The 25,337-nt window shown below is 37.5% G+C and overlaps 1 long non-coding RNA gene across 1 annotated transcript; it reads right to left on the reverse strand.

Moving 5' to 3' along the window:
• Positions 1-11,415: 11,415 nt before the first annotated feature.
• On the reverse strand, positions 11,416-24,483 carry LOC145673777 (uncharacterized). Its single transcript, XR_014128808.1, has 3 exons — positions 24,345-24,483; positions 16,288-16,426; positions 11,416-11,568 (listed from the first exon to the last, which is right to left on the reverse strand). It is a non-coding gene; the product is annotated as an uncharacterized LOC145673777 (long non-coding RNA).
• Between the last annotated feature and the right edge of the window lie 854 nt (positions 24,484-25,337).

The raw sequence follows: 25,337 nt of genomic DNA on the forward strand, positions 1-25,337 counted from the left end.
GGCAGTTCTATTCTGAAGAGAATGAGGTGCAAACCATGACCCTAGGGTAATTAGGGATGTCTCAGGGAATTGCGGGCATTGTCGGTATATATATATATATATATATATATATATATATATATATATACAAGGGCGGATCCAAGGTATAGCTCCCCCTTAACGCTCAGGTTTACACTGGATAAAATGGGTTTCAATTCTGCTTTACACTGGATAAAACGGCAATTTATGGTTTAATCCCTCCCTTGATCATATCCTGGATCCGTCACTGTATATATATATATATATATATATATATATATATATATATATATATATTGGCGGGCTTACTTTTGCACCTAGAAGATTGAAATGTGCACAAACATTCAGTCCACCTAGTAGTATTTATCAGATTTTTTTCAGATCTCTGCGTTAAAACAGGGGGGTCCAGAGGGGCAAAAATTGAAAAAAAGGGATGTTTTACCAAAAAAATCCCTTTCTTCGAGATTTTCCCGCTTTAGATACATGATGGAAACATGTGAAAGGCAGTTCTATTCTAAACAGAATGATTGGCGGATTATAATCCTAGGGTCAATAGCGATGTCTCAGGGAACTTTTTACCTGAGATCAGGGTCTTTTGCGATAATTTGGGGCATTATGGGGATTCTTGATAAAATTTCTCCCGCACTTACTATTCAAGATAGAAACTTGAAATTTGGCACACACATTCAATTTACCGAGTACTATTTATCAGATTTTTTGAGATCTCTACGTTCAGACAGGGCCGTTCCAGAGGGACCCAAAGTGTGAAAAAAAGGTTTTCCCCCAAATTTTTCGTTTTGACATCACTTTTCCCTCTCCTGGTATATGGTATTGGCAAGTAATTGATATATTTTGAAAGCCTGCAACATTCTCAAGAGAATGAGATATGAACCATGATCCTAGGATAAATAGTGACGACGCAGTAGCTGCTTGACTGAAAGTCTAAAAAAATACCCCTAAAGCCCAACATCCAGAAATGAATTTATTTGTCAACGGTACGTCCGATCGGAACATGCAACACCTTACGACACTCAGCGTGCTCTCTCAAATTACCATGTCAAATTTGATTAAAGGAGCAGTTCGAGTTAAAAACAAGTTTGGTGCAATAGAAAGAGTAACAAAAAATAAGAGACCCGTATTTTTTTTATATCTTGATAGGCCGTCTCGTTCAGCTTTTACAGGCATTTGTTTTTGATGAATCGTAAATAGTGACGTCACTGGTGGGATACGCGAGAAACTTAATGTGAGTCAGCAACCACTCCCTTGTAAGCAGCTGATAAACCTTTAATAGAGCATTGGATTTAATAGATTGTGTTTTGGATTTGTTAGCAGTCTTGCTCTGTGTTGATTCTTGAGGGAAGTTTTTGTTTGTTGTTTTTCCTATAGCATTAGTATAAAAAAGAGTAGAGAGAGAGCAATAATTACGTTTGTTGTGCGAAACAGTGTTTCTTCCAGACATGTTTTTAGAGTGGCACTGTCTCCCGGAGCTCTGAGAGATTTCCCCGGAGGAGACCAAAATATTACGTCTATAATGTAATAAATATAATAGTACTGTGTAAAAATAATGTGCCTCTCCGAATACTAAGTGTCCCTTTGCCCCCCCCCCCCCGGATTTTTTTTCGGAAAGAAACACTAGTGTGAAGGAGAAAACACGTGTTAGTACAGCGCGTGCTGCGTCTGTGAAGTGAAGTAGAAATGCCTAACACCTGCTGTGTTTTCGGTTGTAATTCTTGTGCAATTGAAGCTGAGGACGTAAAGTATCTTTTCTTACGTTTCTAAGTCGTGAGAAATCACCAGATCGATATAAATTGTGGGCCAAGAAAATCAAGGGGAAAAAATGTACCAAATAAAATCACTCGCGTTTCAAACATCTTGAAGAGCCTGCCTTCAAGAAGTCAAGTTCACTGAAAGAAAAGTTAATGCCAGTGGCGGATCTAGACTGGGGCCGGGGGCCTAGGCCCCCCAGTTTTTGAGTGACAAAATTGATTTAAGCTATTATTTAGATATTTTTGAAAGTTTTTAGTAAACATGATATGCATATCATAGTCTGGGTTCTGATTCGCCCCCCCCCCCTGAGTTTTTACCGTCTAGATCCACTTCTGGCTAATGACAGGAGAATTATTTACACGCAAACTAAGAAAGAATGCTGTTCCAGGTATATTATTGAAAGGTTTAAAATCCGAGCCACTGAACAAGCACCGATCTATATCCAGTTACCAACGTACAAATATCGTACAAGACGCAATTGTCGGTTGTAGTCAAGACGAGACATTAGAGGGTAATAGAGACGATGTCACTCATGATTCTGAAGATACTGCTTTAGAAAGAAGCTATCAATGTGAATTAGGAAGTGAAATATACCGGCTTGTAGAAGGAATCAGTGACGATGACTGTTCCTGAAGACATTGATTCATCGTTTAATTTCTCTGTATCATGTGACAATGATGATGAAACGGGTGATGAGAGTTGTTCCGCGGACAGCTATGAGAATGAAAGAAATTTAACCGGTGAAGTGTTTTTCGTATTCTGGCAAACTTTACAGATGTTACTTCATTTTTGCCTCATATGTTGCGCTCCTTTACATACCTTGAAGCACAAAATTATAGGGGCAGCGTTAAAAATTGCAACAAAACGTGAAAATGAACATACTTATGTTTGGGAATCGGAAGAATGCTTAAAGAAAAGGTACTTAGGTTTTGCAGCAATCTCGTCCGCCATCTATTTACATATTGGTTTCGATTTTTTTTTTTTTGAAACGCTGAACTAATGCTTTATAGGATACGTTTTATAATATTATAAAAACGTTTATACAGCCCACCATCAGATATCATTTTCTACATGGAGATGATATTTGTAAGTCTTTGCAATCAGTTCTGGAAAAGGAAACCGCACTTAGGACGTACCACCGCACCTCTCACAAACGAAATGCTTCGCACTGTGTAGTATGTAAGCCTGCTCTCGCTCCTTGCCCACCTATGACGTAATCACAAAATCTTTCTTCCTCTGTTACTTGGTAACGACTGAACGTATAACACCATTCCTTCTAGAATTTTCAACTCTACAAATGGAAATAAATTGTAAAAAATGCATTTCTAAGTCGACCTGCTCCTTTAAGAACGGTTCTGGGGTCTCAGAGGAGTATCTTGGTAAACGAACGCCTGGTTGGCTTCAATAAGAAAACGATATTCTGAAAGACTGTCATTCCCTCCGAAGTAAAAATAGGGCGCTTACCTCTGGTGTCTGGTTCAATTCCTGACCAAGTAAGTTTGCTGTGGACAACATCGTGTCCGTGTGTTTTCTCGGAGTACTTCCGTTTCCTCCCCACATTCTTAGTCCGCCAATTCTTCCACCATCAATCACTTATCTTAATTATAATCTCCCTTAGCCTAGAGGGTATAATTGCGGGACGTTAAACTGAAAGACTCATTTCATTTCATTTCCGAAATAGGCTAAAATCCTAGGTTTGCACCTGCAAGTATTTACAATCTCCACGGCATAGCGGGGGCGCGAGGCTCAGTGGAAGAGTGTTCACCTCCGGTGCTTGGGGTCCCTGTCGCGCCGTGTGGAATTTGTGGTGGACAAACATCGTGCTCGTGGATTTTCTCGGGGTTCTCCCGTTTCCTCCCACTTTCTTCATTCCACCACTTCACTCATCTTTGATCATCACCGTCTCCTTTAGCCTAACCGGTATAATCGTGGGACGTAAAACTTAAAGATTTCATTTCATTTTTTTCCAAGGCATACCACCGCGATGGCTTAGTGGTAGTGTATTCGCCTCTGGAGTTTGGGATCCCTAGTTCGATCTCAGCTCGCGCCAAGTGGACTTCGTGGTGGACAACAACCGTGTATGTGCGTTTCCTCGGGGTTCTCCCGTTTTCTCCCATTTTCTTCCTTTCACCATTTCATTCATTTCTCATCATCACCTTTCCCTTTAGCGTAGCCGGCATAACCGTGGGACGTAAAACTCAAAGATTTAATTTAATTTCATTCTTCAAAGCCTACCAGAAGAATTTTGGTTGCTTCACCAGAAAAGAAAATCATGTTATTCATGTCAAAATAATTTACAATTTAATAAGGATTACCTTGCTGAAACATTAAACAGCAGTTATCTGTGTTATCACTCTCAAATCTCAATAATCTGAAGCAACTGTTGTCTTCTGTTGTTCTTCGAAACAAACAAGCATCGTTTCACGCTGTGAAACAATGGTAGACTTCCAAACTCTGATAATTGAATACTCAATCAGAAAGCCAGTACTCACTATGCCTGACTATTTTGGTTCTATGGTGATGAAGGTTTGAACCGGAAATCATTAATTTTAACCACTTCCTGATTCAATAGAGAGTTAAAGGGAGGAGAGAGAATTTACTCTTGGGAACCTGAAGCGATTACAAAAAAAAAAAAAAAAAAAAAAAAAGTATCTCGAAGTCTTTTACTTGTTCTACGGAAATCAGTATTGAAACCGGAAGTAGTAGTAAATTTCAACAATTTCCGGTTTCGGTACAGTATTTTGCTTGTGATGGTATGTTCTCTTGACACCCTGAATCGATTTTTTTTTTTAAATTACTTGTCGCTATATATATTAACATTTTTGTTCTATGCCAATAAATGCTGAAACAGAAAATCGTTAATTTGAACTACTTCCGGTTTAATAGAGAGTAAGTAGGGAAGGCGGGACCCTATTTTTGGAAAGCTGAATCAACTCCAAAAAACTGCATCTCGATGTGTCTTACCGGCACTGGCGTCTTTGGAATGTAGAATTTGGAGGGGGAGCATCGAAGAAATTATTTAAATAGTCGTATCTAGCCCAACCTGTTTATTATCTTCGATTCAATTTGTTACCTTTCTGCTTACCTTAAAGGACCCTCTGAGATATACGTATATTAGAACTGTTATAATCGTTTCACAGCCTGAATATTATATTCCAAATAAATATAATAATTATTATTTATATGCTATTCTGTCATTAGTAAATAAATTAAATAAGAATAAAATACGGATATATATCTTGCACTTTAAAATATTGGGGGCACGCGTTCTCCCCGTCAACCCGCAAGAGACGCCCGTGCTTACCGATATGTTTTGCCAGGGAGAAGAGGCAAGCTTGTTCGCCATCTAAGAGATTTACGTTTTAATTAGTATATTAATATACTTAAAAAAACATTGGTTTTTCAAACATAGGCGGCCAATTGTCCCTTGCTCCCACAGTGGCGCCCCTGCAGCAATGTGATATTTCAACCAAGGATTTTATAAAATAGAGGATCTGCCCATACGTATCTTCATCATATGTACTCAATGAAGCCGAAAAACAACCGAGCATCGTCTGAGCCCGCACGTCTGATTGGCTACTCTCGTTTCCGCCATGATTGTTGGCTCAAAACATTGCGACCTTAGTGGTGCGGAGTGGGCAGAGTAGGTGTGGCGAAGCTGTGACGTATGGCTTCACGATTTTGTTGTATGGGCAGATCCTCTATTTTATAACATCTTTGATTTCAACAATCAAAAATTATGCGGTATTGTTGAAAACATTATTCTACATGTAAGGAATCTGATTTTTTTCTTACAGTACAGTCTTCACTTCTCTTCTTGTGCTTTAAGCACATCTTACACATACTTTGGTGTAATTTGAACAGGAAAATACCTCCACACTTTCTCTTCAATTCGCAAGAGAGGATCTCTAAGAGATGGTTTCTCACCTATCTTGCGTTCTGTAAGTTAACACTTTCAAGTAGTCTCAAGCAACATCAGTTCTAAACTCCAGAAAGTATATACTAATGAAATGCAACCATAGGCGTGCGCACGTGGGGGCAAGTGGAGCGCTCGCCCGACCTAATGTTTTGGCATTGCTTTTTTTTTTTTCGATTTTTTAAAATAATTTTCTCAGCTCATAAGGATTATACGTAATTCACTAAAACGGACCCTGAAAGACGACTGTAATCATCGCTATACAAAGTAAAACTTTGAACTTTGAAATAATCGACCAAAATTTCCCGATTTAATTATATTTCAATATTTTTTTCGTTGTTTCCTCCCAGCAGTATATTATCACACACGCACACACACACACACACACCTAACACACTATCTGTAGTCGCCAACTTTAAAAGGGGGGGGGGGGGCGAAACTTCCAATCCCTCTCTCCAATCTAAAAGCAGAGGAGCAAATGAAAATAAAATTAAATTATAAAGAAAATAATGATTACAAGGTGGTTCCATATCTTCAGGAGTACCGCTATTGATTCCCCCCCCCTAATCCAAGTGTCTGCGTATGCTTGTGAATGTAACATATGTATTAACATTTGAGTTAGAAGGGAGGTGAAACGGTACACTTCCATACGTCAGTCTTTTGTCATTTTCAATCATATAGAACTTTATCGTAAGTCTGTGCCAATAGGTAAACACTAGCAATGTTTTCATTCTCCGGGAACAATCTCAACTTTTTTAATCTAAAAGAGGATGTGTCAATTTACGGATATAACTTTAAATCATCACAGTTCTTCTCCGTTAGTACAATAGGGACACCGTGGCTCAGTAGTAGAGCGTTTACATCTGGTGCATGGAGTCCCTCGTTCGATCTCCGGACAAGTAAACTTATTGTGAACAACATCGTTTCCAAGGGTTTTATCAGGGTACTCCCGTTTTCCCCACTTTCTCATTCCACCAATTATTTCATCATCATTCACTTGCTCTAATCATCGTCTTTCTTTGTCTAAAGGGCATAATCGTGGAACGTTCAACTGAAAGATATCATTGTCGCGTGACTGTCTGAGCATCTCAGTCTGTTTGCTGAACGTGTACAGAGTTTGTGACGTTAATTGCCTGACTTTACTGCATCACTGTGTTGTGTTGCTGATGTGAGTTTGACACCAGACATCAAAGTGGACATTTCATTTGCACCAATATAATGATAATAATGCGAGACATTGTAGAAGTGAGCGAATGTTAATTTTCCTTTTTCTTAAATCTATTTGTCACCAAATTCGATCCATCAGAATTCTTAATCTTCCAAGAAAACATAACCCTTCCTTCTTTGTTAAATGGAAGTTTTCCTGAAACATGATCTTAATAGTTAGGATGAATTTGTTCTCATTTCCATAAGTGATGCCAACCATAAACAATAGACCTCCTCGGAGAGCTTGAAACAAAGCACACGCAATGTTTCATGACAATCGGGTAATTTTTTTAAAAAGATTCTTAACATCCTGTCATAATTCATTTCATCTTTTACAAAATGTTTGAGGAACACTATAGTTTCAGACTGGCCAGGGCAGGAGGGCAGGAGAGCAGGGATAACTGCCGGGACCCTTTCTAAATATTTTTGTTTATTTATTTATTGAACAAATTCCCAGATACGGCATAACGTTGCCATTTTACACAGGGAAATGTCAACAAATAGACACACACACACACACAAAAAAAGTGCAAAAGTAATATTCTTTCGCCAAAACTCACTATTTTGCTCCTTCAAACACCGGGTAGCTCGAAAAAATATCCATGTAAAGTTGTTAAATGATTATAGCAGTTGGGTATTCTGTATAAAAGAGACCTGTATTAGACCTATAAAATCCTGTTTGGGGCCTAGTGAGAATGTACTTCGACAATATGAAGAATGAGGCCGCAGCATCATACTGTCTAAATGTGTATTGGGGTCACATGAATGCTAAAATGAGACTGACTTTTATAAAGTCCTGCTGGGGCCCCCTGTTAGTCATTTGACAAGTTATTGTAACACCATAAAGAAACAGAACAGGCCCCTCCCTTGAGTCCTCATTACCACACGTACATGAAGCGGACAGCTTTATGAAGAAATGTCACCCCCATAGCAATGGTTTTACGGGATTCTGTAACTTAGTATACTATGTGAGGCTGCTACACTGAGAAAAAAAATGTAGGTGGCATACTTAAAAACGTAGGTTACATTCGTAATTCCTGTAGTTTCTGGACTTAACGTACAACCGTATATAGCATCCTGCAGCAAACGTATAGCTGAAAAAGCATGTATTATACGTACTGTCTACATAAGTGCAATGACGTCATTCATGTGACGTCATCTACAGTAACAAGTATATACGGAGGTAATATCTAGCTTTGTGACGTCAGGATCGTATGTAGCATGTGGGTTAATAATGACGACACTCACTGACTATCAGGACGGAGCGTAATTTCAAGAAGTATGCAATATACGTTCTGTACGTGTGTTTCTTGCGTTCAATCCCGAGACAGCATCTATATTGTACTTGTGCCCCGTACGTACGACTAGATACAGTGTACGTATTGTACGTATGTATTATACAGATTTTCCTTATGTCGCACACAGCTTGTCCCGATACAGCATACAGAATATCCGTATGCACCATACAGAGTGCACATATGCAGCTTACAGACTGTCTGCATGCGGCATATAGATTACACGTATGTCGCGTACAGGCTGGCCATATGTAATGTATGGATTGGATGTATGTAGCTTATAGATTGTCCATATGAAATATACGGATTTTACCTGTATCGCATACGTATTGCCTTGTTGTAATATATGAATTGGACATATTCAGGATCTAGATTGTACGTATAGTGCACCATTATTGAAGTGCTGCAACATACTGAGAAATGCATGATACATTCTTACTGTAATGTTGCCACATATTGTTTTTCTCTGTATGGAAACAAAAATAGCTTAAAATATGTCTCCTTTGTGCCAATAATAATAAAATTAAAAATACTACACTTTTCAAATTTTAGTTTGGAGCAGTGAAACTGTCCAGAGAAATGTATTTATCTGCAGGGTGTAAGTTTGGACTTCCTGCTAATTCTTTGGAAAGCTACTGCAAAGCCAAGTGTTGAAAAGTGGCACAAGAGTTAATTTTAAAATTATTGGCACAAAGGAGGGTAACCATATGTTAAACTATTTTAGTTTTCATACAGAGTAAATCAATATGTGACAATATTACTGTAAGAATTTATCATACCTTTTGCAATAACTTAGTTGCAGCACTTCAATAATAATGCAAAATTCACAGCCATGTACAATCCTATGTTCAAACTCAAAAAAGACTTACGTACAGTCATTTATTAAGCCGTTATCATCCATTGCTTGTACAGTCACGAAAGAAAATATTCTTCAGTTGACAAAATTTGTTTTCCTAAAAACTCAACAATAAATTAACCTATCAGAGTACCGACTTTGGCAGGTTGTCAAGTTATAACTATTCGAAGAATAACAACAAAAAGATCCAAATTAATTAATTTGTTGCCGACCTATTGGCAAAAGAAAATTTGTCAACTGTCAAATACTTTCTTTTCCGTGTGTACTATATACAGACGACTTTACCTCATTCTTTTCCTTAATAATATCCTCTTCCAAAATGCAGTTGTTACCACAAGAGGCGTGAATAGGATTTTCCAGAAATAACTTCTATGAACATTTTAATTAACAGATAAGTTATTTTTTAAATGAAGCTATAATTAAAAACATGGTGTCAGCTGAAAACGTTTTCCCTCACAAGATGATTCCTAAACAGTACTCCCCATTAAAAATGCAACTTCAAGGAGACAGGGTAGCTACGCCAAAGTTCCCAAGCTGATATCTAATAGTAAGTGTCGAATATGCTTAACCCTTAACATACCAAGCGGGGTACTCTAGGGACCCCAGAGAGTGATATTTGGTGATACTGCCGCAATTATAAGAATCAATTTATTCTCGATTTTTATATGTATCCTGCAACCCTTTGAGATATCAATTACATTATTAGATCAACGATGCGTTTCTTTAAAAAATACAAAAAATAAAAACACACTTCAAAATGTAAAAACTTCATTGTTAAACCTGTGTTTCAGATTTACGAACACACAAGTATGAAATTGTATGAAGAACTGAATAGTGTTCAAATATACATAATATTTGACGTCAACAATGTTCATTTAACTTAAGTATGCTTCTAGACATCCAAAAAATAATAGTTGGAGTAACCCTCTGCAATACTATGTTGAGAAATTAAAATAATACTTGGGGTCCCCAGAAGACTCCAGCTTGGTAAACAACTTTGACGACTTAGGCTTGCTACGTTAAGGGTTAAACTTACCGCTGTATTCGCTGTGTGACAACGTGGTGATAGCAGAGCAGAACTGACCCAACATTGACAACCAGAACGACTGTAACACAGCGAGACATCGAGAGGATGTTCTCTTCTGGTATGGTAAGCCATGCGTCTTACGATCCAATGCCACAGCTCATCAACTGTAGCTGGCGGAGTTCACAGGTATGAGAAGCTGTGCAGCCATCGACCAAACATATTTATCCTTCCCTGCTCTACACATTCTGCAAATTTGGACTTTCCTGGATGTATCCTTCTTAGTTCAACATTTTAAGTAACGAGCAGTGTAATAGTCTCATACATTATTTAAAGAAAGAGCGATGATTCTCAGAATTACTCGGAAGTTTCTAGTTTACAATTATATACATATATATATATATATATATATATATATATATATATATATATATATATATATATATATATATATATATATATATATAGATAGATAGATAGATAGATAGATAGATGTACAATAATTTAAAACGGTTATATCAAAGTTTGCATTCAGAGCACAAAAAGAAGTATAGCTCTCGGAACATTGATTTTAGCCAGATAATACCACTAGTAAACTCAACCACACTCAGTACCGTTAGTTGCTTGGTATTGTCTATGAGGCAGAGATCATCGTATCTCATTGCGTGTAGATTTTTGTATTTGTTTAACACTAAAAATTGTTTGTCGCTAACCGAACCCAGTAACATATATATACCGACAGGACGTACGTTAGTCACAAGGTTACATGAGTGAAACACTAAATTATTCGATTGACACTTGCGGCCTTGTCAACACTAGAGAAAGGTACAAAGTGATTAAATAAATACGAAACATAGTACATACAAAATATAGCGATGTATGAAGTCTCCTTTTCATACGATTTGGAGAAAGGATACATCTGTAGAGAGCAACATAAATGATTTCTCTGGATAATTTGGATTAGTCCAGAATTCGAACAAAAATAATTTTGAAATTCGTTAAGTCCAACATTTTTTCTTTCTTTCTTCGGATTCTCAATAAAGTTGACTACTGAAAAGCTGAGTTACAGATTTTATGTTAAAACATATTCACTATACCATTGCCTTATTCACAGAACAATACATTAGTTATTAATGTATGACTGAAATAATAGTGCTTCGTGCAGATTTACTTTATCCAATCGGAATTGCACAATGATAAAAAAAAATGTTGCAAGGTATAATGTTCTTATTTACAGAGAAAAAGAGTTGAAAAGACCTTTAACTAACAAACATTTTCTTTAAACAGACATACATTTATTCTAATTTATGGAAGAAAGAAATAATTTGCGGAGCAGTATATTTATTAAGGTTACATATTTGTACAAAAGAATGTAAATACAATCGGGTCTGTCTTCAGAAAGGACGTGCTTTTAGCCACAAATTACACTGCTTCTTTTCGCTGTCTTTCATGCAGAATCCTGGTTTTGTTTTGATACATGAAATACCTGAAACAAAAATCCAAAAATATTTAAAATGTTACATTTTAAAATATTTAACATTTTTTAGATTAAATGGACAAAATCTGTTCGGTCAGGTATGGACTTTTGGGTTTCTGGTAGAAAAATGATGAATTAAAAAAAAGTGTTTGTTGATGCTGAACAACTCGAAATGTATTACTATGCAAAAGTAAGTGGGTACCCACTGGCGTTCGAGGTACCATGGGGTACCTAATATGTCTGCATTTTTAGATATGTGGAAATATATGTCTCTAAAATGTAAAGAACTGATATCTGTTTAGTACAGAAAACCGCAACTCGGTAAGCCTTATGGATACCGAAGTATGGGAAAATAAAGGACAACACCATAGAAGTGTGAGTTTTGCGTACTAGATTGTGCAGTTTCGAAAACGTAATTACTGAGGGCTATCAACAACCTCAAAAGTAGTTTCAATTCAATAAACTACACACACGTCCTTATGGGGGTTTTCGGGTACTATGGCATTCGCAGACCTCCCATTTCTAAACATTCTAAAATATATCTTAATAAACTTATAAAGAACGTTACAGGTGTGTGTTTACCGAAACCGCAAGTCGGTATGTTTAACAGTTACCGAAATATGGTGAAATAAATAGGAACACCATAGGTATGTGGGGCTTCCATACTTGACAGTAGTTTAGAAAATTAATGAAAATATGACTAATGGCTATCAAGATATTGTCAAATAAAGGGAGGACCCACACAGTTATGGGGTTTTCGTGTTAGGTGGTGAAATTTCCGAAATCGATCATGAAATCTGAATAAGCACCAGTAGCAATTTCATCCTAAAGTAACTGGGTATTTCCATGGGGTTTTAGAACATCATGGGTCTAAAAAGATTAGGTTATAAAAGCTTTGGAAAATATAATTTGACATTTGTAAAGAGTATTAGAAAAGAGAATAGAGTTACCCAAAACTTCCAGCCAGTACATCTTACAGCTAGAGAGACACCGTGAAATAAAAGGGTATTAGATCTTGAAATTTCATAAAACAACTTTTGATCTTAATAAAAGTTAAATAAGATGGTACTTATATGGGTTAAGTGAGTACCTCACACTCGTCAGGGCAATTCCGATCGAAAGATTAATTCAGCTCGAAGTTTTCTTCGGGTAAATCCAAGCGTGATAATTCCTAGCGTACAAAAAGAATGAAAATTCTTTGTCAATATCTAATATAGCAACCGAGATATAAGTAATTATGTATTTTACGAGGTCGTAAAAATGGAGACCCACATGGATTTGTACTGTTGAGTCTTTGCTGTAAGAAGAAGAAATTTCAGAAAACTACCGTATACACCTTAATAGACAATTAAATGGGTGGAGGCACGGTGGCTTAGTGGTAGAGTGCGTACCTTTGGTGTATTGGGTCCCTGGTTTGATCCGTGTCCAAGTCAGTTTGTAGTCGACATTGTATTCGTGGGTATTCTCGGTGTACTCCTTTCCTCCCACCTTTACACTCCATCAATTCTATCATCAACATTCACTTGCCTTAATTTCATTTTAAAATTAAATGGGCAGTTAAGTGTGATCGTATCTCTGTGGATTAAGAGAATACTCCAGTGTAGTTTCTGCAAAACATACTAGGTACACACCCCACCACGAAGTTACTGTGTCCTCACTGATTTAATTGCATATTAAGGTATATACAGTAGGTTTTTGAATTTCTTTCTTATAGCAAAGACCCAGAAGTACAAATCCTTAAAGATCTCTATTTTTACGTCATAAAATAAATGACTCGTTATATTTTGGTTACTATATTAGATATTCACAGGGAATTTTCACTCTTTTACACAGCTCGATGAACCTTTGGAACTGCCTGAAGAAAACCTAGAACTAATCTTTCCATCGAAATTGTACTGAGGTACTTACTTAACCCATAGAAATACCATCTTATTTTAATTTTGTTGGGACCAATAATTTTTCCGAAGTTTCAACATCTCATACTCTTTTATTTCACGGTGTTTCTCTATATGTTAGATGTACTAGCTGCAAATTTTAGGTAAATACATATTTCTAATACTCTTTACAAATGTCAAGTTATATTTTCAAAAGCTTTTAAAATTTAATCTTGGTAGACTGTAAGATGTTCTAACACCCCATGGAAATATCTAATTACTTGAAGATGGAATTGCTACTGGTGTTTATTAACTTTCCATGACCGGTTTCGGAAATTTTATCATCTAATACGAAAATCCCATACCTGTATTGGTCCTCTCTTTATTTGACAATATCTTGATAGCCGTTAGTCATATTTGAATTCATTTTCCAAATTGTACCTTCAAGTATGCAAGCCCCACATACATATCGTATCGCTCTTTATTTTCCCATGTCTCGGTATCCGTAAGGCTTACCGAGTTGCAGTTTTCGGTAAACAAATATCAGTTCTTTACATTTTAGACACATGTATTTCCATATATCTAAAATGCAGAAATTAGGTACCGCATAGTACCCCTCTACCCCATTGGGGTACCCACTTACTTTTGCATACCAGGGTAAAAACACCAGTGGTCGTTACTTTAAGGTTGAAAACATACTCTTTTGTCTCTTCTGTGAGCACCGTGAATCGGTCGGAGCTGTACCATAGTTGGAAAGAGACACTGATCCTTCCTATATATGACCATGTAGTCAGAATTCAAAATCGAATAGCCGTTGAAGGAAAAACAATATTTTAAAATCCCTTGTATTGCACCGGTAGTAGTCATCTCAAAATCGAAATGTTCCAGTGGTAGTTAGGGTTTTGTACCAGTGTTCGTTACTCAAATAACTTGACAGAATTTATTCAGAAACGCACTGTTTATCAGTTTAAAATTAAGAATAGAGTATAAAGTACTAATCTTAATAACTGTGCATCACTTTTGGCACTCAAGAAAGAAAATAAAAAAGTTTTTACATACTTTTTAAAGCAATTTCAGTAAGAAAAATGTTAACTGAATTCAAAAGTTAACTGTATATTATTTTAACGTTAAGAGTACAATATTAATTACTATGTTTAATAACTATAGTGACTTTAAGCACTCAAGAATGAAAATAAACATGTTTGTACATACATTTTTAATACAATTTGAGAAACAAAATAAGTTAACCGAATTCAAAACTTAATTATATATCACCTTAAGATTAAGAATGGACAATAAAATACTGAGGTTAATAATAATGCATTAGTGAAGAATGAAAACAAAAATGTTTTTAACTACCTATATTGTATTTACATGTTGTTATTTCTCATTAACATGCTTTTTGATAACGCACGATATGGGCTAGGGGTACGCACGAGAAATGATTTGAGACTGTCACCTCTCGCAAAGGTGTCGCGAAAGTTGTCTCGTCTCGAAAACTGTATCTGTTTCTATTGGAAGAGCTATGTCTCGTCTCGAATTTCGTAACAAAAATTCGTTACACATGCAGTTTTGTGTAAAAAGTGAAATGTATAAATACAGGAGAGAAAACATTGCAGACAAACATTATGTTAGTATATTGAACATACTTTTTTGTATGTGGTGCAAAATATCTTCATCTATGGGGTTACTTTGCACCAAAGTTTATATGAAATGAAATCTTTGAGTTTTACGTTCCACGATTTTGCCGGGTATGCTAAAGGAGAATATAATCATGAGAATGAATGAAATAGTAGAAGGAAAACTGTGAGAGAAAACGGGAAAACCCCGAGAAAACCACACACAGTGTTTGTCCAACACAAAGCCCATTTGGCACGTGCTGGGATCGATCCAGGAACTCCACGCAGGAGAGGTGAACGCTCCATCACTGAGCTACCACGTCCCCAAAAACACAACCTCAGAATATACTTCATATAGAGTAGAAATGAAATGAAATCTTTGAGTTTTACGTCCCACGATTATGCCGGTTAGGCTAAAGGAGACGGTGATGATGAGTAATGAATGAAATGGTGGAATGAAGAAAGTGGGAGGAAACGGGACAACCCCGAGAAAACCCACGCACACGGTGTTTGTCCACCACAAAGTTCACTTGGCGGGGATTGGGATCGAACCCAGGACCCCAAGCACCAGAGGTGAACGCTCCACCACTGAGCTACCGCGACCCCTCATATAGAGTAGAAGTAACAAGATGTAAAAAAAAAAAAAAAAAAAAAAAAAAAAAAAAATTGGCCCGTCTGGAGGACATGTAAGCTAAACACCAATACAATTGTTACAGATTTATTTACTTGCACTGTTTAGGCTGAACATCGCAACACCAATATCATTATGTCACATCCTTTCAAAAGTATGCTAACTGCAACGTAGACCTGCTTTGCTTCGTAATGTCCAAATAGTTGATTACTGTGCTCGAAAGCAGGCAAGTAGCATACAAATTTATGATGTTGAAGGCGTTATTTTTCACAGCTATGGAGAAAAGACATGAAAACGAAAAATAAAAATAAATCTTTGTTTTACTTTCTACGGTTATGCTATGTATGCTGACAGTCACAAATGAGTATTGAAAATTGATGATCTTGGAATACGATTTGGTGGAATAATGAGGGGGGGGGAAATAGACAGTGATTAAATATAAAATTGAAAAGAAATAAGGGCCTGACGCTCAAATATTTATCTATCTGGCAGCCATCTTGATCCCTCTAAAATATCATGAAGTACTTGATTGATTCTAAACCCAATAATAGTAATAGTAATTATAACAATAAACACAGAATATACCTAGATATAATTTACGCACCTTGAAGTGTAGAAATTAATGATTGCAATCCTCAGCATTCCAATAGTTCTTTGGTTTCTCCAAATGAAGATTCGGACATCGGTTTTCTTCTCAAGCAATAATGGGGTACAATAATCAGTTGCAGTCCAAAGCCAAGTCGCTAAGTTAAGCATGAATATAAAAGATTTTGTGTTAAATATTTCAATGTAAATTTCATGAAATAGAATTCATTAGTTAGTTACATACAAACTCTTACGCATGTAAGTCAGAATCTACTTGTAATAACTTGTAAATTTAAACAAACTAAATTATACTACAGTTATAGGGACATCAAACATATATTCCATAAGATATATAGGGTGTCTCAAAAGTCCCCTGACATTAAGTAACTCGATTATTATCAGAGTTACAACAAAATGTAATTGGGAAACCGTCTCCAAATATGATGTTTCCAATGTAAGTTGAAGGAATTTTCAAAATCGGATGAGCCGTTTGGCTGTACACTCTTTATGCGTCCAATGTTAAATGAAAATGCAACGTTGCCATTTACCTGGACCCACAACATAAGTGAATGAAGTTACTGATTTTTACGCTAACATGTCGATGGCTAGCCCCCATTTCAAACAGTAACTTCATTCACATATGTTGTGGGTCCAGGTAAATGGTAACATTGCATTTTCATTCCACATTGGGCGCATAAAGAGTACAGCCCAAACGGCTCCTCCGATTTAAAAAGTGTTCACTTTAGAATGAAAACAACATATTTAGAAATGGTTTTTCCTCTTACGTTTTGTTGTAACGTCAGAGGACTTTCGAAACACCCTGTATACATCATACGAAGTTCCTTTCTAAATTCTACACGGGTGTAGTTTAATTGAATGTGAGATGGGTGATACACATTAGGCCGTTTGGAAATACTCTCACAGACGGCCGCCATTTTGGATTAAATTTGTTTGTTATAAACTGGTGGGTAATGTGATATATATATGGCCACAGGCTAGAATTTTCTCAGTATGTCAAATATGCAATCAGATTCCATGGAGCTTAATTTGGTGAAAAGTTATTGCCAATTGAACGTTGTATTTACCTCTTTCTTCTAGATGTAGAACCATACCGTTAGCTCGTGAGGAATGCATCGAAATATTCAAACTGTGGAGCGGGAGGAGTGCCTGTACAGTGGTTACCGATTGCAAACAGAATCATCCACAATGTGACTGTGTTACATGTTGCAGTGTCACAGTAATTAACTAAATTTGAGGAGACGGGCACATTCGTGAACATACGTCGTAGCGGACGATCGTAGAGAGCTACAGATGAAGCAACGCCTACGGCAGTGCTGATTTCTTTCTGGATGTGGCCCCAGAGGAGCACACGTCATTTATTAATGCAATGTGGGTTGAGTCATAGGGTCTGCGCGTGTATAAGTGCATCCGTACAAGGTGCAAATGAAGCAACATCTCCACGAGAACGATGTTGATCGCCAAGTGCAGTGAGTAATTATGGTTAACATTTTTATGCAAATACTCTTTTCAGATGAAGCTGACCTCTACGTAAATGGGAAGGTTAATAGGCAGAACATGCACAATTGGTCACCTGACAACCCCGCGTGCAAGACCCCTCCAACATGACCAGCGCAAAGAAAATTAATTATGTTGTTGGCAGACAAATGAGGAATACGTCTAATCAGTCACTTTTTCATTCCATAAAATTAACTGCGGAATAATACCTCACGCTCGTACAGGGATAGATATTGCGAGCTGCGATGCCCGAGGATGGTACATTCTCGCAGTTTTTTCAACACCATGGCGCTTTCTTCATTATGGATTCGTATTGCGTCACTACTTGAACAATTTTCTAGAACATGGGTTGATCGACGAGAGGCAGTTGAATGGCTGCTCGATCACCGGACCTAACGCTGTACAATTTCTAGCTAAGTGGAAAAGTTAAGGCTATGGTTTGTGCAGTAAATATTCATAATTTTTATCATCTAGAACAAAGTATCGCCATCGTCTGTGCACAAATTTGACCCTATATCCTACTTTGTGTCCACAGCAATTGGAAGAAGCTTCTGCAAATGTTTATTGCTCAGTAGGAACATGTAGAACATATACTATAACCAGGGGTAAAAGTGGACCTGAAAAGGTGGGGGGACGGTAGGTAGCGGCATCACTCCACGCCGTTCCTCCTGCCTATCTCTGCCCATTGTACCATTTTAGGATCTGGGGGACGTCCTACATATTTTTCGAGGTGGGGAACTGCGTCCCCCGCGTTCCCCCTCGCTTTTACCCCTGACTATAACAGGGAAATGTGTTCGAAGTGGGAAAAATCAGAGGCGGCGTGTTTTATTACGATTTTGACTCGACATATCGGCTATCTAAATGTTCAAATGCAGTGAGGTGTGAAGCCTACAAGATTGCATTTCTATTTACATAATGTCTGAAAACCACTGGAAAGCTTCTTTTAGTTACGGAGAAAAAACGGAGAGACTGATCCATCCATCGTGAACAACTTTCTGGAAAAAAATAAATAAAAATAGCCCTTACCTTGTATCAGAGAATTATACACGAAAGTGCTCAAAAACCGACTTTCAATATTAACAATTTCCAGCGGGAAAACTCCTGGACCACACACTCGAATGAGGGGTATTTCAAACTCCCGTAAGATCTGCCCCCACAGCAATCCCCTAAATCCGCCCATGCTCAAAATACGACGCTTATAAGAATTCAGACAAGACGACACATACATACATACGAAAGAAACAATTCAATACGGCACATCAAAATATAAACTAGATGAACTTCTTTGAAAACACCTCATTTTACAAACAAAAGGTAGAAAAAGGTAAAAATGTCAGTATTGTCAACTTAGAATCTACATAAGAAATAAAATCTTTTTATGTGCAAAGCTATTCGTCAATACGTATAAAAAAGGGATTTATTAATGGTATTTAGCATTTATTCTTCCGTGAAGGTTTATCTTGATCACTAAAAAACCAGAAACGGTATGTCTCTATCACTGGAAAAAAAAAAGAAGGGTATGACATACCACTACATATAGTCTCACTTGGTTCACTGCCAATAACATTTCACCAGAATAAGTTACATGATATCTGATTGCATATTTGACATCCTCAGAACATTTTAGTGCATGGCCATGTATCACACTACCCACTTATCGTCCGTATTACAATTTCGAATCTAAGATGGCGACCGTCCGCGTGATGTAATCCGAAAGTATCCCTCTGGGCCTAATGTGTATCTCTTATCTCGCAATCAATGTAACTACATCCCTGTAGTTTTCAGAAAGGATGACAAGGGACTTCTGATGCATCCTGTATATAATAGTTGTATCAATAATGACGGGTATACCGGCTAGGCTAAAGGAGACGCTGATGATGATATAATGAATGAAATGGTGGAATGAAGAAAGTGGGAGGAAACGGGAGAACCCCGAGAAAACCCACTCACACGGTGTTTGTCCACCACAAAGTTTACTTGGCGCGAGCTGGGATCAAACCAAAGACCCCAAACACCAGAGGTGAACGCTCTACCACTGAGCCATCGAGGCCCGACAGGAATATTTGTTGAAGTCTACTGTCTTCTTCAGTACCAAGGTTACACAAAAATGAGCCTATGGTTTTGATGGAATTCGAACCAACATTATATGTATACTCTCTCAGCGAGAATCAAAGCTGGCACCAAGTTTACATATGCGCGCGCATTGTATTTTACTTATATAGCTCACAGAGCTATGGGCGAGCAAGCAAGGCACGTGCCCCGGGCGTGTGGTTGGAGGGGCTACTAAAAGAGAGGTTATATATTAGTACTTTTCCATTTTGGTGTTTAATACTTTTCATCAGAGTGCGAAATCATGAAATCAAAGTGTGGGAGACTGAAGGACTGAAGAGAGCGAGAGAGAGGGGAAAAAAAGCTGCGCAGTCTTACACTTCAAAGAATTGTAGTGAAATGAGGTCAGAATTCAAGATGACATTCGGATGCTTGGCACGAAGAAAAACATTGCAAGCAATTTTGAAAAAAAAAAAAAAAAGAAAGAAAAAAACTTAAATAATGTGATATATTTTGTAGGCTTTGGATATGTATGTTTTAGTTGGCATCAACAATTATTGGTGTGTTTTGTCACAATTGACAGTTTAGCGAGAGACTAGGCTAACTGACAATTTTAACTTTCTGAAAGAAAAGGAAACAAATGAAAACAGCACGTTTCAAAGGATACGACTGATATTCATAGTTTGGTTTAGTATACAACAGGGGTGGATCCAGGATGGACTACTGGGGGGCGGTGGGTTGTAATGCCACTACTTACAAGATAGAGCTACTTTTAAGAGATTCAACTCTGGGTGGGTTTTATTTTATATTAAAATACACAAAGTTTCCTCTTCTTGGGGGAGATAGACCCTCCCTGGATCCGCCCCTGTCTCAGGACAAGCCACACAGACAAGTGGTTGAGGCAAAGGTCAATTAATGACATTAGTATGCTGTTCCGTCAAAATCTCAATCTTGACCTGGATGTAAGTTAGCCTGGTCTCTCACTGAACCCCTCAATTGAATGTTTAATATGTAAATTAGGCACTTCTACATCACAAACAGTAAATATAACCTACCTTATTCTACGTTTTTAAATGCATTTCTACAACTGATTGTAACTTTAAAGGTTCTCGTGAAGATTAGCTGGCGGAGGTTACCTAACATAGCCATGAGTTATCAAATTAACAGTTGTGCTTCGTGGGTGATGATAATGATCCTGAGGTTAGATGTTAAATTGGACTCGAGAGCGGAACAAGGCCTGATCTTATTCGTGTCTCAGACGGGGGGCATGGAATGGAACGAATATGAAAATAAGGTTGCTGTAATAGTTTTTCATAGGGTTTGTAAGATTTTCGAAACACTTGGCATTTTTTTTTTTATCAAGACTTGACATTTTTTTAAGATAAAAATCAAGACTTGGCAATTTCAAGTTTCATCCCCCTCCCAATCTTGTAATGCTCGCTACGCCGCTGTAAGCAATGCATATTTTCGACAATATTCGTTGTTCATCTGTTTCCGCTGGGTTCCAACGTGGTGAGCTGCATATGGGACTTTTAATAGTGTTATTATAATGAGAAAGAATTGTAAATTATGTTGATGTTCCTAAAAGAGGGAAATTGAAAGAGAAATTAAATTAAAAATAAATAAGGGAGAGAAAAGTAATTACTTGAAAATAAAAATAAAGTCTTTGAGTTTAATGTCCCACTATTATGCTGTTAGGCTAAGGGAGTCGGTGATTAAAGCAAGTTAATGATTATGGAATATTTGGTGAAATGAGAAAGTGGGAGGAAACCAAGTCCCCGAGAAAACCTACGAGCACGTATATGAAAATGAAGTAAAACATACACTGGACTATGCTTTCTTTGTCTAGCAGAGTCATAGTTTGGAATCGAAAATGTGTTTTGAATCCTTGTATTTAGAGATTAAGAGTGTAAGTAACGAAATCACTTAATACATCCATTAAGATTTCGGAAAGCGAAATCTAAATTTAGGTAAGCTAACTCCATGTACTAACTGCTTGCATCCGCTTCGTACATTGTTCGAAGGGTCACGAAGCAAATCACCTCATTTAGTCTACACATACCTAGTACTAGCGTTAATTACCTGCTTCGTTGGGTGAAAATAAGAAAACCAGTAATACATGTATGTTACGTTAGTCAGTCACTTTTTTTACTATTACGAAACGCTCTCTCATATCGGTTATTTTCGATCATTTGTAAGATCCGTCTCCCCTCTTTCCCTCCCCAAGTTGCTTGGCTGAATTTTGATTTAAATAGTATCGGAAGTGTCACTGTCCATTTCTGCGCCCCCGAAAACAATGGATTTAGATTAGGATCAGTTCACTTAACTTAGTAAGCCTACAGCTTTGGCGCGGCTCGACTTGTTGGAAAGCAATCCAAAATCTAAACAAATATATCGATGTCATTGGGGTTTACTAAAGTGTGTCGTAAGTCAAGAAGATTGAGAATCACTGCCTCGATTATTCACTTCAATTAATCATCAAACTCCTTTAACCTGAAGTATATAATCGTGGAATGTTCAATTAAAATTATAATTTTATGGCATCTAGAAAATGCACATATCGTACATTACGTTACATTACCATTCAATCGCAATAGGTTATTACAGACATGTGGTTGGCTTGAAGCTTAGCGTCCTATTCAGCGCCAAGACTGTGTACTACCTACACCTACAGCATAATATGGAATCCTACTCGCATGATCTTCGATCAAGATTTGAATCAACGGGAGGATGAAGATTTTTCCTCTCGTCAAGTAATTTCCCCAACTCGCCAAAGAATTTCTCCCTTGCCGGGAAAATATGTTCCCTCATTTCATATTTTACATATTATATACTATATATTATATCTTGCATCACTGAGAAATAAAAGGCTTGGATTGTATATCTGAAAAGTCGCCCCCTCCCCGCAGGCACGTAGCCACGATTTCGCAATACGGGAGGTCTGTGACGAAATACTGTGGTTATCACACCAGGGGTTCGATCAATCTAAACTATTTTACTGACAACATATCCATATTGATTTGTTAGGACAATAAAATGAGGATATGTTAGTAAGTATTTTAATTAAAGAATTATGAAGAAATCTTGCGTAAAAGAATAGAAAAAAGTATTGACAAAGACATAGTCTTCCAAGGTCATTCGAACTCGGTTCTTCTCGTCTTCTTTCTATTTCTCTTATCTTAGTTCAATGCCGTCAAGGATAGCAACGAGATCTCTTTCTGGAGTAAAGACATCCTATAAAATGGATTAGTGTTGCCGCGAAATTCAAAATGGTTCATATTATTGGTAATTCTGGGCATTGCTTAAGTTCTGACAGGCTATCTGAAAGAACCGGTTTATCGATCGTCATTTGTAGTCCATAGGGTTACTGGCGCAAGTCCCGGGGGGATGAGGACATGTCCCCTCCAATCTTAGAACTGGGGGGGGGACTTTCCCCTCAATAATCCGATTTGAAATGCGTTTTTTGGAGAGAAATGTGATGATTTGTGTCCGATTGCCACAAAGGAAAGTAAGATGAAATTGATGTCCCCACCCCAGAATAAGCCTTAAATCTGCCCACCTCACAATTTTGAAGACAACTCTTCTCCCCTGATCCTCCGCAGCATTGTTTTTCAACTTCATAATTTGAACATCCTTAAAAAAATTATGAGAACTGTCTTACCCGTCCCTCCCAATGTTGAAGACAGATTTGCGCCGCTGCATACGGTTAACATGGAGCTAGATGGAATTCGGAATGTTCCGTTATAATAATATCCAATTTCAACTTGATCCGCCCCCCCCCCTCCCGTTTCCTCCACACAAAGCTCCTCGTAAGAAAGAGTAACCAAAACGCTTATTGTAGCTTTATATTTTTGAGGCTGATTCATCTGTTTCTTTCTGTTTCATCTTTCCTTAATATTTTTCATTTCTGGATCCGAAGGGGGGGGGGGGGTCTGGACCCACCCCTTGGCTACGTGCCTGCTTCCCGTAAAAAGCTTCATTCGAACCCTGAATCAAACAACTCCATCTGTAAAGCAGTGCTGAGTTGATTTTAATATCTTTTTCTGCAACGAGGCTGTATGAGACGTGGACTTACTGATTAACATGGACTCCGAACCACTCCCGCCGGGAATCGAACGCGGGTTTCCCACACCAAAGGCGCGTACGCTAACCGCTTAGCCATGAAGGAGCTCATATCTATAGCAGTGTAAGCAACAACAACAAAAAGAAACACACATACATACTAGAACAACAACAACAACAACAAAAAGAAACACAGATACATATTAGAAGTTTGCGCAATTGGGGATCAAAACATTCTCAATGAAGTATGAGAAATAGTAAACGTCAAAGTGGGCTTCTGCTTATTCTTTACTTCGTTAATACTTAATTCCTTCTAGAAATAGTGAAACAATACTATGAAGACACAGTACTTAAACATAATCGAAAGAATAAGACAAGGAAACAGAGTAATTTCCGACTAATTAAACTAGTCATATATACTATACCTAACTGTTACATTGTATTTCTTACCATATTACGAAAGCGATATAACTTTTTTACCAGCCATAGAAGCTGGACGCAATCCAATACTGCAATTTAGACGCTGTAACGAAAGCTGCAAGTCAAACGTCTGACACTCAACTGTGTAATAGCTGTTTCAAGCGGCCTACAACTTATGACCTTGAAACTATGTGCTAGTAACCAAATTAATGCCAAGGTACGATACAAACATCCCAACTTGCCACAATGACGTCAACACAAGGAAAAAAAGAAAAACATCTAATTTTTGGTTCGAAAATTATGAAACAATAATAATAATAATGTAATTCTCAGGAACTCAAACATTAGTTAACTAGAGAACATAACAAGCAAAACAAAACAAAACAAAACAAAACAAAAAGAATCTTAAACGTGAGCTCTCCCTGAGTGCTGTTTTTAAATTTCAGTGAGGCTGTAAAATATGTTTTGTTTTATTGTTAAAAAACAAAAAGAAAAAGAAAAATAAAGAAAGAAAGGAAATAAATTTTGTTGCAAATATCCTAGTAAAAATAGGTTTCCTAGACACAAGTGGCTCCGCGTAGCGTAGTTGCTAACGCTCTCGCCTTCGGTACGAGCGGACCCAGGTTCAATTCCGGTAGGGGCACTCGGTCGAAAAAGTATCAAAAGCTTTTAAGTCCAGACATCCTGAATGAGGCTTTCTTGGGTTTTCCTCATTTCATACCAGGCAAATGCCGGGTAGTACCCAACATATAGGTCCCAGGCCGTTTGCTTCCTTCCCTTTCCTCGGATAGTGTGCTCACCGAGGGACGTCATAACTCACATGTGACGGGCTAACAAGGTCATTGATGCCGAAAGCCCAGAAATCTAAATCCTAAATCTTCACTACACAAGAAAATGTTCGCGCTGAAAACGGTTTCTTAGCAATTATGTTAAGCAGTCCTGTAGTAAATCTCCATCAAGTAATAAACCGTCACATATAAAAAGGAAAGAATAAACACATAACATTCATTTTGCGTACCTTGA

The sequence above is a fragment of the Thermobia domestica genome, chromosome 17 (genome assembly GCF_964235325.1).
Source record: "Thermobia domestica chromosome 17, izTheDome1.hap1.1, whole genome shotgun sequence".
NCBI lineage: Eukaryota > Metazoa > Arthropoda > Insecta > Zygentoma > Lepismatidae > Thermobia > Thermobia domestica.